Source organism: Bombus vosnesenskii, unplaced genomic scaffold, assembly GCF_011952255.1.
Source record: "Bombus vosnesenskii isolate JDL3184/JDL3185 unplaced genomic scaffold, Bvos_JDL3184-5_v1.1 scf7180000013267, whole genome shotgun sequence".
Classification (NCBI taxonomy): domain Eukaryota; kingdom Metazoa; phylum Arthropoda; class Insecta; order Hymenoptera; family Apidae; genus Bombus; species Bombus vosnesenskii.
The window spans coordinates 1,386,244-1,402,607 of NW_022882927.1; positions in this window are offsets into that span (position 1 = coordinate 1,386,244).

The following is a 16,364-nucleotide window of genomic DNA, read 5'->3' on the forward strand; positions in this document are numbered from 1 at the left end:
TGTGTTCACTTCAACACCTTTTTAACGTTGCTACTGCTTCGCCGATACAAGGCGCTCAAATTACCATTAACAGAGAACAATTAGAAAATATCGTGTTCTCGAAAAACACGAATTAACAAAGCTCGAACTGTTTGCAGTTTGATTGGATGCGCAGCAAAGAAGATGAATATTTGCTTGAGTTAATGGAAAAGTGATAAGAATTTCATAGATGACGTTTCGTTCAATCTACTTCTGTTTGAAGAATAAATATTGCTTAGAAAAAGTACATTTGACTATACAAAGGCACAAAATATCGAAGGTATATATTAGAGAATCATTATGATTCCTATTAATCTCCTAGCAAGATAAGTATTACTAATGATCATCGATGATTGTATCATGTTTTGCAGTCAAATATTTTTCGCCTGAATTCAAGTAAACAATTAAAGCGAAAAACAACGTTACAACAATATGGTATATGCCATAAAAAATTTTAATTTTCTTCTCTTGACACAATTTCTAAACATTTCAAAATAAATGGTAAAATTTGATTTTGGTTATTAAATACGAAACATGAAATTAAAATTAACCTACTCTCGACATTTTTATTTTTAGTTTGTAGATCCATCGTTCGATTTCTAGAAATTTTTCATAAAAACATTTAAATTTTAAATTAACGCTTTTAAAATGTCTTTTTTAGTGCGCCATTTAACAGAATTTGGTATCGGTTTTATAAAGGCACTCGACTTTTCATATCCACGCTCTGAACCGAATTTCTAATTTAACTTATGCTATCTCAAAAGCGTGCAAATTTCCATAAATTTATATTATCGATTGTGCGGAATCATCAGTTTAGTGCACTTGCAGTAAGAAATTAGATTACTTCAGTTAACTAATACCTATCGAAAAGTGTGATATCAGACCTTATTTGATTTCTGATCAAAGATAACCATTACGCTTATCAGGCGAAATATCTATTTATCGATCGATGTAACGACATTAGAAAATGCGTGATATTAACTTAACAAATCTACAATTTGTTTGATCCCTTCCCGGTCCGTACACCTACATACCTATTGATTTACTTTCCTCGTCACAGAAAGAAGTTCCAATAAACTCCGATTAACTTTTTAATTCTTTTTTTAACTACAGGTAGTTGCAAATAGTCCACATACCAAACTATAGTCTGGCTTAATACAATTTCGTTTCTATATCAAATACATTACATCGAAAAAAATGTGAACGTTGACACGCTCGAAGCTTTTATTGAAACCTCGAAAATGTCTTCCTAGAAAATGTGCCATTTTGGTCGAACGATTTCAACGTCTTTCGGCAAATTCTCGTAGAATTGTTATACTTCATGCGTGTGCAAGGAAGTCGCTAGGAGAATTGCGAGACTCGAAAAAAGCATTCTGCGAGATATACGAGACGCAATGCTTCAGGTGAACGCAAACGTTTCCGACAGGTTTGATGCCGACAAGTACGTAAAAAGGTACGCATCTTATGTTGAAACGACAAAGCAGGAGGAAGGTACAAGGGGAATAAAAATTGAGCAAAAATTGAAATGTCGTATACAGCTGCCTATGAGATGTATATAAGTATCGATTTAAAGAAAAAGATGTCTGCTCGTTTACAGAATATGTGGACTTTTTACATTACTGCAGGTTATTCTCCCGCTAGCTTCAAACACGTTCACAGAGCCGTTTATACCGCAATAAAAATTGCTTTACTGCAAGCTAATAAGATCAAGGTTCGAAATACAGTTTGAAATTCAATGTTCAAAGTTCAAGAGCGCGATATACAGTTTTAGAATGTTTTAATTTTTCGTAACGCGTCGAACTGGTCGAACAATTCGCAAATTCGAATCGTTCGCGTATGGGTCTAATAATACGAGAATACAGTCGTGTGTTCGGAAAATTGAATAAACGATATTTGGCTGCGAAATTAATTGTGTAATTTGAAAAGTAGATCAATAATTTCCGATTGAATTCCAATCCTGATTAATATTGCTCTGCTCGTTATACATTTATATTTTTACAGAGACGATTAAATTATCAAATAAATCTGAAATTTTCAAATATTTATTCGCTGAATTTTTTCTACAAAGGAAATCGAGCAGCCACAAAAAAGATATAAATACAGAGAGATTGATTACAAAACAAACAGTCCTCTTATTCACTTTTCCAGAGTGCTTTTCGTGGAAACACGTTTAAAATGCAATCAATGAATGTAACATCATACACAAACGGTCACGTGAAAAGAAGAGCAAATATCGACACAATGTGCAGCAACGTGTCGATTGACACACACTCGATCTACCACGTTATTCGATCGTACGATACGCCGTGTCCGAGCAACGCTCGTCTCTTTCAATCACCGAAAATCTCAAAGGCTCTCAAGCAAGACGACCCAAGCATATTTTAAATTCCAGCTCGACCACGTGACGCGGCGACTTCAATTTCGTTCTAAAGTTACGCTCGAAAATTAAGTAAACCGATCGGTTGATCCCGCTATGTGGCCTTTGGGTTGTTCCTACGACGATGAAGCACGGGAATTAAAAAACGGTGCAATTCCGAGGAAACTCAAACTCCGACTGTGATTCGCTTTCCTGTCAACATTAAAGCGCAGAATCTGTTTCTCCCCTTACTTTAACCGTCAGATCGGAATTGGATTACCGATTTGTCTTCGATTTTCGTGTAATTAAGACATACAAAAGTATACGGGAAGTCATTTACTACGTAGAAGTTAAGAGTCGCAGTTCTTCCTTAGAAAAATAGAACGAACGTTCATAACATAGGAAAATGAAATAGAAACGCGTGTAAAAATCAAATGTAAACATATTAAATTTTAGATAAAACGGAATAGGTATTTAATCGAAGATCACAGAGACTTCTCGGTGAAAAAATACTATTGTAATTATATCGTAATCGCCACACTACTGTTTTTAGTCATGTTCGCATATCTTGGTTACGTTTGACTAATGTTTGGTAAAATAGAAAGAAACGTTGTACGTTATTTCATCAAAAACGGACATTAATTCGTTTGATCAAACTCCTACAATTACATACATACATACATGGAACACAACATGCGTATCGAAAGTTCAACGGGCGTTCTAGCGTTTGTCATCCCTCGTCGACGTAGCATGGACATCGAATTTGACGACCGTACCTCGTGTGATTGTTCACGTGCAATACGTAACGTTCATTTTTCCAACTCTCGTTTTTTCAACCCGGGGTTTAAAAACCCGGACGAAAACCGTGGCAGTTAAGCAAACATTATTATATACATATGTGTATATACGCATATAATAGCAGTTGTTCGTCATAATATTAGAAGTAGAATCGACGTGTATGTGCATTTTGAGCATTTAATAAAACATATGTATCCAATTTAGTATTAGAAAGGTTTTACGTTTTATACCTGTCGCAAAGAGCTGAATTTCAAACGTAAATGTCAAACATAAATGCAATAACTTTTATTTAGATCGGCATATCTATCGTTATCACATATTATAAGTGCCGTCAAAATAATCCAACAGCTCTTAGCAAAACTGCAACTCAATTATACCGTTCCTTACGGATTACCTTTATCCGTTCGTGATCAGCCTTATTTTTATAACTGTCCTGATGATTTGAGAAGATTAGACAATAACGTTTCGTGATTACTCATTGGATCTCTTACTGGATAACGTTCCATCTCAATATCCTTTGCGAGAACAAAGTGTCGCGTACAGGCAGCCCTCTCTATTTTCCCAGGCCAAGGCGAACTTCTCTTTGAACCTCGTTCGTTGACGGTAAATGGCATGGCACATGAGAAACCAATAGTTGTGAACAGACTACTTACGTTGTCAACCACGTTAGATGTCTCAAGATAAATCGAGCGGTGGCTGACTTTTGTTGCAACATTTGCAATACAAAAATTGCAACATTAACGAGTCGATAAAGAAGCAAGTTCGACAGTGAGTCAAGGATGACTTTCAAGGATCGACTTTTGCTTCCGCAACAAGAGATCAAAGAAGGAAATGGAAGACAATCAGGAATCGAGAAGAAAGGCAAAAAGAGATATTAAGAGGTAATAGGGGGAAATGGAATGAGAGAGGAGAAAAAGACGAAAGAGAGAAAATAAACGAGAAAGTATAAAAAGGACGAACAGAAGGAATTAGAAAGAAGTTAAAGAAAGATAGGAAAAGATGAAACGTGGGATGGGAGAACTACGGAAGAGTAAAACCTAAAATAGGGAAGAAGAGAAACAAGAAGCGAGAATGAAAGAGATGGAGTCTATGTAGGACAGCGGGTTGTCAGAGCGAAGACGCGCCGTGTCGGCAAAGACGAAATAGAAAAAGATAGCAGGGCAAATAAGAATCTTGAGTCGACTTAGAACGCGGTGACATAATCGCGCGCATTCGCTCACCAAATATTTGACGTTTAAGACTATTCACCGTTTTGCGAGACACGGAGTTTTATTTCGCTTGCGTTTCATCTATCTTACAGAGCGTAGGACAACGGTAATGTCATTTGCGATCGCTTTTTAAATAAACGATGATTTAGGAAAAGATTCTAGATTAATCGTACATTAAATTAGATGTTAGTTATATCTTCATCTTTTTAAGCGATGAGAATTTCTTTTCGAAAGTGTTATTAACTGTACGTAATAAATTGAAACTTGCGTCGAAGCTTTCGGTAGTTTAGCACGAAAGAACCGGTTCTGCAAATCGAGGATCTATCGCTGAAACTGGATCTAAACGCAATCACGTATCTCCGATAAAAGTATCGCAAGTATCTGCAAGTACTTTTGGACACTCGCTGATACATATGCACAGGCGAATGTTAAATGCTTATTGCAAGCGTTACAGAACGACATGCTCGGGAACGATGCACCTGAAAACTAAAACCAGTGTAATACCGGTGCAACAGTCAGCTAGTCACGACAACCACTACCGGCGACATCTCTGTTTTTGGCCCTGCCACTCTCCTTCAATCGTTATATCTCTGCTTACCTACTCGTTATCTTCTCTATCTCGCTCTTTCTTTTGCCCTCTACAAATCCTTCCGTACTCCGTTCCTCTAACTTTCTGCCCCTTTCACCGTCTCTGTCGCCCTTTTTATCCGGCCACTTTCAGCAACTTTCTGCGTTTCTCTCACTTTCGACGCAGCTCGAGCTGCGATCGATTACGAATCCCCGCTCCGCGCTGTCGCATGTAGAGTCGTCGAATCGGATTTCAGAACGACTCACCTGAAATTCTAATTTAAGACACCCGGCAAGAGAGAACGGGATAGATACACGAATAGATGGGTAGATCGAGAAGGGGAAACGAGGAAGATAGAAAGGTTGAGCGCAGGAGCTTGGGACAGATTCTCTGCTACGACTGCTTCTCGTCCGCACGAACATCAGGCCGCATCCTCATGGCCGACGAACCGTTTCGCTTAATTGAGGGCTCGCCCGGCTACGACGTACCTCTCATACTCGAAATTCATCGAATTACTGGACTGCAACGAGACGAAACGGTTCTATACTATGACACTAACCGTCGAGAAAAACGCGACTATCATCCGTTGTTCGTTTGAGTCGGCAGTACCATCGAATTGCGTTTCGTTTCCTAGTCGATTGCTTATATACGTAAGCTTACGAAAGTATTCGAATAATTGTAGGAACTTTTTATGAATATATTGTGAGCGTTATGGGAAAAAATTTGAAATTAACGCTGTTGCGACGATAGTTAAGACTAAACTGGTAGGACAATAATTATCCACTTGAATACGAGCTTCCGAGTTTTGCATACAAAATTATATATGTGGTTTATTTGTTCTTGTAGAAACATCTCGAAGCTATTATTTACCTTGATTAGAATTGTTGGTAATAGCATAATGAACGTGTTTTTGGTTAATTGTAATATATATTATGATATAATTATATATATATTTATTAATATTAATAATATTAGTTACAATATAATTATATACATATATCCAAGAGCAAAGGAAAAGCAATCCACAGACACTGAACGGTGTAGCATGCGTTCAATTTTAATAATCAAATAGAAAACATTCCCCAAACACAGTAATTGAATCATTCTTACTGCCACGATATTACGATACGTCACCCAACATTGCCAGATTCCATTCCAACTCCTAAAACTAATAACAAAACGTGCATAACGGTAATTCATTCATTCCCGGAGATCAAAATTAGTTTCGCCCTTAATAACGTGCTTGCTACTCTCGGCCTCTCCTCGCCGCTGCAATCTCACGCAAGCGATACTTCTAATTCCGCCAGTAGCTCTCTCGACCAATCTCTCTCCCTCGTAAATACAAGTTACACGATATTTTCTACCGTAAGCCAGCGTAAACAGCGCAATTCGAACTCCTCCATTTCGTAAAACGATGTATCATACGTACGGTACGTACGCGTATTACGAGGTTCTCGCGCGATTTTCCAACTGCTCGTCGAATGTTGCGACGCTGTTGCACGAGCTGACTACTACTGCCCATGGGAAAATTAAGCGCACCGAATAAGTTTCTATCTCTCGACCGAGCCGCGCCTCGTTGAAAGTTCGTCATAATTAGCTTCAGCAGCGGGCAGAGCCTCTTCAACGAAACCAGATCATTTGCTCGTTCGTCTATTCTGGACCAGCGGCAGGGAGAACTGATCTGGAGTATATCTGGTCGTGTCTGTGTTCTCGGTGTTCGGCGAATCGTTGGCGCTAGTTCCTTTATGGCTGGAAGTGTTCGTGCATGCAAGATTCGGACCAGTATTCCAACAAAGTGTTCTAGCGTTTAATGTTTGCGCTCGCTGTACCAGATGTGTCGCACGTATACGTATGTCTACGTATGTATACATGTATGTACGTGTTTAAATAGGCACGTGTGCATATATTTATTCGTACGTGTGGATCTAAAAGCGGAGAAGGGCGTGAGCGCAAGATATGGTCCTGCGCGTGTGAACTAGTCCCGTTTTTTTGAAACGAAGCCCGCGGCATCCTGGCATCGGCTCAATCGTCAAATGAGCCCGATTCCAAATGGCCCGCAGCTAGTGCTCTTGCCACGTGCTCTTTATCACCGCACCTCTTGCATTCGTGTTGTATTTCCATGACCCCGGGCAGCGTAGGCGCGCGTTCAATTGTCCTACTGCGACTCGTTGTTGTGTACGTACAATGGTAATGTTGCCCTCTGATTTTCTTTCGTCGACCCCGCGGGTCCGCTGACCTGGCTCTCCATCTTCTATGTAAGGACTGCTTTGTTAATGGCTCCATTCCTCCTCCCTCTTCCTTTCTCTCTCTCTCTCTCTTTCTCTCTCACTGCTTCTCTCCTTAAGACTGGCCACCACACTGTGGCTTGAATAATTCGTGAATCGCAACTACGGACAATTTCGAGCTTCGCGAGGACGTCGTTAAGGAGCTCGCCTGTGTTTACGTATATTTTTTCGTATTTCCACTTTTTCTTCCTCTCTTTTGCTTTCTGTTCGTGTTGGCATGACTGCTCTTTCTAATTGGTGCTGTGGCCAACTCGCAACGATGTGCTTGTGTCATTATGAAACGGAAACGTTGTTTATTTGATGCTTCGCTCCGTTAGGTCTCGAGGGATACCTTGAGGAATTAAATTAGTTGCCACGGGAGATAAATGAGCATTTTGAGATGTGGGATATTCTTCTCTCAGTCGTGCTATTACGGTTAATTATCGTACTGTTGTACTTTATTGTGAGAATTATTCTCGTATTGTGTGTGTGTGTATGTGTGTGTCTATTATGGCTGTCATCGCTATCTTCTTTCTACAATATAATTTTAACAATAAAAGAACGTGATTGAAACGATAATTTCACCAAATATTGTTATATAATACGCTTACTAATCTATTCGTCTATGAAAAATATAATGGAAAATGATAACGGATATAATATTTTAATAACAAAGTAAAATATTTTATGTTTCTTCCTTTTTTCTACAAAGATCTTTAGATCATCGTTACGGTAGTTACCCTTTTGCATGAAAATATTACGGCTTCGGAATATCGTACTATATTTTTTCTTTAAAACCATTCTTTAAAGCTTAACGAGTTAATCCATTTATAATGTTAATGGTTTTTTCACAAGATGACCACGACAAAGCGCAAATGCGACCCGTATATATCAACGTTATCGTTGTAACGGTGGCGTAACGAACATTGAATTACACCTTGCACGGGCTTCTTAATTAATTTCTCCTTACGCGAAGAAGTTAATTCGATTTCTAAAGTAGGAACCAAGAAGGTAGAACTGTACACCGATCGTTAGTTCTCTCGTTACATTTAGACCTCGCTCCTTTATCCTTTTTTTTTTTCTTGTCACTACCGCCGTTTCTAAATAACGTTTGGTGGTAAAAATACGTGGAAATTATTTGCGCGCTTATCGAGTATCCTTAGTGCAGTTTAATTGCGGCGCGACGTAGCGACAGGAACAGTATTATTTCGATTACTAAAGAGCCATGCTGAAGCTCGTTATTTACGTGTGAATTTATACATAAATTTACAAGTCGGGACGCGGCAAGAAAATTTCTCACGACGGCCAAGCAACAATTGTTACAGCACGGAATAAAATATCGCCGTTGCGAACCTTCCATCGACAAAGGGACAAAAGTGCGCTCTCGCCGGGCCAACATAAATTATTCACGCATGAATTTACGCGCGTTCCCGATAAACAGAATTTGCACAATCAACTGGCAACCCCGTGACCGAATAAAATACAATCGCCGTGGAGAGCTGTTTTCCCAACAAAGGAACAAAGGTATTCTCGCATGCAATCGATGTGGATTATTTATGAAAAATATTTACGTGATCGAACGGCAGTCACTCAACGGGACGAGGTATTCTTGCGTAGTACACGAAAAAACAAGCGCATAGGACATAGATTGCTGATATGTACAATGCGAGATAAATAATGTAAAATGTAAAAACACTAGGGAAATTGGATAAATATTTTCCATATAAATAAGGTGAAATTGTATGCGTGCTCGTTGAACAACTCTTTTTTTTTTTTTATAGAACTTCATATTTTATGTTTAAGAAACACCTTTCCCAACTTCAACTAACGTATAGTTGTACGAAGCATGTATATTGTTTATCGAGGGCGAAAACCTTTTTGCTACTAACGGTCTTCATCGTGAAAATGCACATCTTCGTAATTTTCGTTTTCTGCTCATAGGTACTAAAATACATATTGTAGGAAAAGACATCTATTACCAGCAGACATTCTGTATGGATGGTAGAACATTCGGATATTAAGGTATTCGGATAATGGAAGTTCGGAAATGGGAGGCTCTGTTGTAGTTCATCTCCTTTTATGAGTTTCGCAAAGTGCTCTATTTATTATGAATACTTAGATTATTTCCGTTGTCGTTGAAATTGTTGTTTCTATCGGCACGTTTTTAAACTGTACCAATTTTTTGGCTACTGGCTATGTCGCCAGGTCTAATTGTTCTCCTCGATCGTATTATGTATAATTTTTAACTTCGATTACCTTTTTGAACGCATCGATTGGCTGATATTCGGAAAATTCCAATTACCAATCAGCGTATCCCACGAGAATCGCTCGTCTCTTTTCCCGTTAGTGTGCCCATTGCAGACAGATAGAAAGGCGGTTCCCACGATCCCACGATAAATCAAATTCATCATATTAGCAACCACGAGTAAATAACATTTAACATCAATTATTGTAAATAGGAAATTAATATCTAGAGTCGATTGAAAATTGATTCAGCGAAGATATCAAATATAAACAGCTGTATATAGCAATTCGAAATATCTACCTTTCATTCGTTCGTTAGTTTTGGAGAATTGAAATATGTATTTCTATAATTTATTTAAGTTGGATACAAGTACATACTATGTTATAGGAAATAGATATTATAAACGGAGACGGAATTAAATATATTCGGTAAGCTAGGGGTGCATGCATGTTCTTAACATTCGTGATAATATCTTTTTATTAAAAAGAGCCACGGATAAATTAACAGAAACGATAAACGAAGGATGCAGGATCCATCGGAGGATGCAGACCTATAAAACGTGAAAAGAATATTGTAAGAGGAGGGCTAAAAGGGGCGAATAACCAAAAGAAAGTTATACATTAATTCAACAGAGAGGAAGAAAAGATTTCGGTTTGCAAAAGAATATATTTCAAAAGAAAGCGAACGATGGAATAATATTATTTATACCGACTAAAGTAAATTTAACATTTACGATAGCGATAAAAGTTCGAGAGCGTGGAGGAACTGGAAAAAGAAACTAAATTCGAAACATTTGGAACCAACCGTAAAATATGAATGCGATCCGGCAATAGTACAGCGGTGTATGATTTTGATTTACGGGGTAAGAGAATTGGCGTTTATGATTGACGTTGTTGATAGTCTTTTAAAAGTACTGCTAACATGGGATATACTATGCATATATTCGATATATATTACTATTTAAATGCTTTTATAACAGATCGTATGTACATTTCGTTTAGTACCTGTCATCCATTATAGACAAATATAAGCGATACAAGCGTTTCCTTTGCTGTATTCTTAGTTGCTCAAAATATTCGATAATATTTATAGCGAAATGAGAAGGAAACGTTCTTCTATTGTAACTTCGTGATAGGCTATTCGATTATTAGGGATGAAATTAGTCAATGAGCTCTGTAGTATATCACGTAAAAGCTCTAATAGACTCCGTCCATCATAAATTAATATATAGTAGTAGGATAACGAAGCTATGAATTAATCGTAGAAAAAGACGAATTTCAAAATATCTACAAATTTTATAATTGAGCGTATATTTAACTGCGGACAAAAGATTAAGACCAAATGGAAGAAATAAATAATTGATTTACTTTCCATAAAAAATATAAATACAGGTAAATAAATGAAATATAGGCAAATTTCGTGGAATTTAGATTCGTATCGCGTATTATCAACAGGTTGTAACATACGTATAAAAATTTAGAAAATGTTTGAAAATTGAGAACGGAGGTACGGTGAATTTATGACGCGCGCATTTCGTGGTACGAGGGGTCGAGCCAGCAACGATGACTTATGAACTCACGACAAGTGTAAATTGACCGTCGCGAGTCTTTTGCGTGTCACTTAAATTCACAAGCATTATAATGTTCAAACGAACAGTCGAGAAAAAATATTCACGCGACGATACATGGTGCGAGAAAAATTTAAATAAGCTCATGTTAGACAAGTAGCGTAGCACTATATATGATCATACGTCTTACAGATGGAAGAAGTAGCTGGCTATAATTCACGCTCTAGTATCAAAAAGACATAAGCATGGAACTAAGAAGAAGACAATAAATTATGAGATGCGAATTGTACATTATTCTGGTATATTGTTCGAAAGGTTTAAGGATAATATTCAACGTTCGTAATTTTTCGTGTAGATCGAATAAACAGAATTGTTAGAGAGAAGAACGGTAAGAACGTTTGCATCTAGGCGGCGTCAATTACAAGTTAGCAAAACAAAGTCAGCGCTATCGATCCAAATATCGTGCAATGCACTCGTAGCTGTCTTTTGTGACCTGCATCGATTCGCTACAGGGCTATATCCTAAATTACGTAAACCGTGGTATTGTCTCGCAATGTTTGCGAAGAATGTAGCGATAAGCCGGCACTGTCCATCTTACCGCGCGTCGCGGAACGCAATAATAAATTTACCAGTTCGTGTCGTGCGATTATACGCTCTGTGGAAATACCTAAGCGTCGACCTAGGGTCTCGGTAAGACCGAACCTTGTTTCCAGGCATGTAATTTACTCCTATCCTGCTCGGGTTAAAAAATCGCCACCTCTTCTTATCTCTGAATCACGTGAAACCATCGCGTTGTTCTCCTCATTTACTCCGCATCTTGATAATTTTTACAACATGTATATATTCTAATTTCTATGTGAACTTGCTATGGTTTTCGTAAAAGGGGTAGATGCCCATAATTGAAATAAATAATTTTTCAAACAAGTAGGAAGACGAACGAATTATCGTGCGGTTACTCTTTGATTTACATCGTTGTATTTAATGGCAACTAACAGGGATTTATTAGGTTGTATAATTTGTATTTAAATTTGTAGCGTCACTTCTAGGTTGCATTTGAAATCTATCTCGACTCTTATTTTTTCCAACCCGTCTTCGTTCTTATTGCTTGAAATTCAACCAAAAATATGCTCTGATGAAAGCAAGATCTTAATTATGACCCACGATACTGTATTCGCAACGTTGCTATAGTTACATTGGTATAAATGTGCGATAAAGAAATGGAATGATTAATGTTCTTTGATAAAGTGTCACAGGGAAAGGTGATCTCAAGATATAGTCTTTCGCTTAAGAGAGAAAAAAAAAAAAAGACACGAAAATAGCGAGACGCTGGTATAAAATTCTACTACCAGTATTTCCAGTCAGAGTAAAACGTATGGGCATAATGCGATCAAGATACAATTCGTCTGGCGGCTTTAGGTCGTCGAATGGAAATATCGCGGAACATTAAAAATTTCCATGAGTCGACGGGCGAGAGCAATTAAAAAGAGTCGAGTCCGAGACGCGGCACGAGCGTAAGCGGGAGCTCGCGACATAATGTGAACAGAAAGCGCAGAAGTAATACAAACGAGCGGTAATGGAGGAAACGAAACAAAGGCGGATATAGGGGGACGTGGTCGTTCCTTGAGCATCGTGCAAAGCAATTATTCCCGACGAGTGGCGGTGGCTGAATGCGCCGCGATTTGTGACTCGTATTTGCGGCAAAAGACGCTCGTCGTTTGTTTCCCCTCGCTATATCTGTTTCTTCGTTGTCTTGCGAGGAACGGGTACTCGCGCGACACGCTCCCATTTTTCACACGTACTCCTCCTCGTCTCTCTTTTCTTCTCTCCTCGTAGTTTAAGAGGCGCTCGCGATCTGCCTTCTTCTCCGCTCTCTTTCTCCGACTCCTCTCCGTGGATCAACTCCACCCAGCGATTTCTTTCTTTCCGCTCCAGTGTTCTGGATCCTTCTGTCGGCACCTTACGTCCGTGTTCTCTTATAAGAATACTAGCCGACGTGACGAGACTGGGCAACCACGTCGAACACGATGCTCGGCTTCTCTAAATAAATTCCGCCTCTTTTTGTATAATCTGTATAATAATTCGGGGCGTTACGCCGCCCCGAGATCGGAGAGGAATCCGCTCGCGCGACAAATCCGCGGTCTTCCTTTTTGTTTCACCTTTCCTTTTGGACACCTTTGTGCGATATCGAAGAACGAGGTCGAGAAGGAAGAAATACGGGCAAAGGTAGCTCGGTCTTGGCGAGCTTTTTATGAAAAGCGTTCTTTCTGAACGGGGAAAGGATGAAGCAGAAAATAAGGTTAAATCTTGAAATACCGTATCACCTGAAGTTTTACCGTTTGTATGTATAAAATATTGTCTGCTTCCCGGTAAGTCCTGTAGCTTTTTTAAAAATACGTTGCTTCTACTATGAATACTGCGAGATATTTCATAATTATTCAGTATCGATATTTACAATGCTTTCTTGGATCTTTTAACGAAAATATAATAGTCAGTCGTCGTCTTTGTCTCTGATCGTTCTTTAACTTGGATAGGAGCTTAAGAAACTAGATATCTTCCGTTAGTTATCCGGTCTCTGAGAAGCGACGAAAACGAGGAAAACAAACGGAGATCGTTTATTTGGTTGGTTTGAAATTTTCAAATGTAACACTACCTTAATGCCACTTTACTGTGTAATTATTGAATCGAGCAACTTGATTACAAATGCTTGTATGGATATAGGTGTAAGTGTATATAAGTGTACTGATTGGCCGCTACCCGACCAGTATAAATAGACGAACGCAAACGTAAGGTGATCAGTTTATCAGTCTCAGTTTCGAGCGATCTTATTAGCGATCTGTACACAGTCTTTAGCGAATCCTTAGTACCGAGCGTCTTAGCATTCTCTGTATTTATTAATTATTTAAAAATATATTTGACGGTTTCGATATCGAGCAATCTCGTCATTTAGATCACACGACCAACTATCCTCTGCACGATTAAGCACCTGTTACCTGACAATCAGCTTTCGACAACTTCTTTTTAAGGTTTTGGATACAGCTTTGTTGTATTTATTATCAGGTAGGTCTCCAATCTTTTTCTGGAACAAATCCTCGGACATTAAATGAGGAAAATACGTCGTATTATGATTTAATCCTTTATACGTATCGTCGGTAGTTTAGAAACGATAATTATCCATTTTAATCAGCTCGAAGTAAACAACTTCGTATTAACTTAGAAGCTTCGTTATTTTTTATGCGTGTTTTGAACAAAACCAGCTGCTTAGTCGCGGACCCTCGTAAACGTAATCACATAGGAATGCAACCGGTACGAAACTCGCAGAAACGAAATTTTTAGTTTGTTCTCTGTTTTTACTGTAAATAACACGTCAACTAATTTCCTTGGCGGTATAGAAGAGCGCCTTACAGGGTCGAATAACTTTCACTCTACGGTAAACACGAGCTTCGTAACAAGCGACTCTCTTTGTGCGCAACTTGTTCCTTGCATTCATATTTGGCTTGCAAAAGAAAAACATCTCTACGGAAGAATGACTTTTATACAACTATATCGTATAAAATGAATATTTATAGATGAAACATAGCTGCGAAATTTTGAAAACGTAGTAAATATTTGAATAGTTTATAGTAGGAAAATTGGATTACCAACGAACGTTTCTCGAGAAATTGCTTAGCAAACTATTCTTTACTTTATAATTTATTTCGTATTTACATATTTTAATATACCAGTTACATTTTTATTTTGTTTACATTCACAGAAACGTGTAAATAATTCTCAGAGGTATCCGCTATTGTCCCTCTTGTCTGCATTAAGTTAGATCCCGCAGTTTCTTCCTAACTTTAATTACTGTATGCATTTAAATTACTTCTCCATGTTTATTCAAGTGAAACATAAATTGGCATGAATATTCGTGACACGAAAGTCAAACACCACGAACCAACGATTTCGGAAGTACTTAAAAATTGGATTCTATTTGAAATTTCTGAAAAATCTAATACGTCCTAACGTTCGAACGAAACATTGCTCTTACAAGGTAAAAGATTGAAAGGAGCCTTGATTCGTGGTATCAGTTTATTTATAAAAAGTTTCAATGCTTCGAATGACGCTTGCATTAAGAAAAAATGTCGGATCTAAAATCTCGCAGTGATTCGAAATTTGTTCTAATTCTGTAATTATAAATTTATTAGAAACCTCGATGAATACGATAGCAACGGCTACATTATGCGTGCAATATTTTGGTTCGATTTGGAGAGAAATAGGATCTATTAGGTACAAAACGTAGAAATCGGAACGTTAGTATGTGTTTCATTTTAGCAGAAGTTATTTAACATTCGACAGAGTGAATCTCTTCTTGATAAACTAATACCAGGCGACGTTCCTCGACAGAAAGTTTAATTGCATTTGTAATGGGTCTCCCATCGGCTAGCATCACCACAGCGGGAACAAGTATTTTCTGTGGTCCCGTACATAAAGAACTACATTAAGAAAATGTATTTCTGTGTTTGCTGTAGTGCACGCCCCTTGTCATTCCAACTCGAAATGAAAAGCGGAGCGAAATGAAAGTATGCTCTGTCCTTCTGCACCTCTCCCTTTACCGCTGAGGTTCAATGAATGCGATATTCGACACTCTCTTACTCTCTCTTCCGCTCCCGCCTCGTGCTCTCTCTCTCTCTCTCACACACACACCCTCTCCCCCCCTCTCTCTCTCTCTCTCTTGATACGTTGAATGCCCGTTACACAGTACGTACGTATCTAGGGGAAATTGAAAATGCGAGAATTTTCGCTGGCTCGCGATATATATTCTTCAAATAAGACCGTCCGCGGTCGGAAGAAATTCAATCAACTTAAACCGATCGAATATTCTACGATCCTATTTCAAAATTATATCTGCTGTGTGCGCTCGATAATTCAATAATTTTTCCTACGAAATCTACGTGATCGTAATCGGATACTTTATATTTTTGCCATAAAAAATGATTGTGTTTCTTTCAAAACGTTAATTCGCATTTAGTTGGCAATCGATATCGTTAGGCTGTGTTTTTATCATTAGGGCGATTCGTAATTCGTAGATTTGGTATTACTTTCGTGAGACACTAAAGAATACCTGCCAGTAATGCAAATTTTAAAGACGCGTTATTCGTACATTTCTTTGACTGTGGTTTTGCAGTGAAACCATTGGGTTCCATCGTTGCTTTATGTGTACGACATGAAATATGCCTGTGGCTTTGAGCACTATCCATTTTACTTCACAGAGTTACAAAAACCTCAAAATATCAAAGAAAAATTCAAAGAATGCGAAAGCATACACATACTCCTGAATAATACCAAAGACATAACATAGCATAT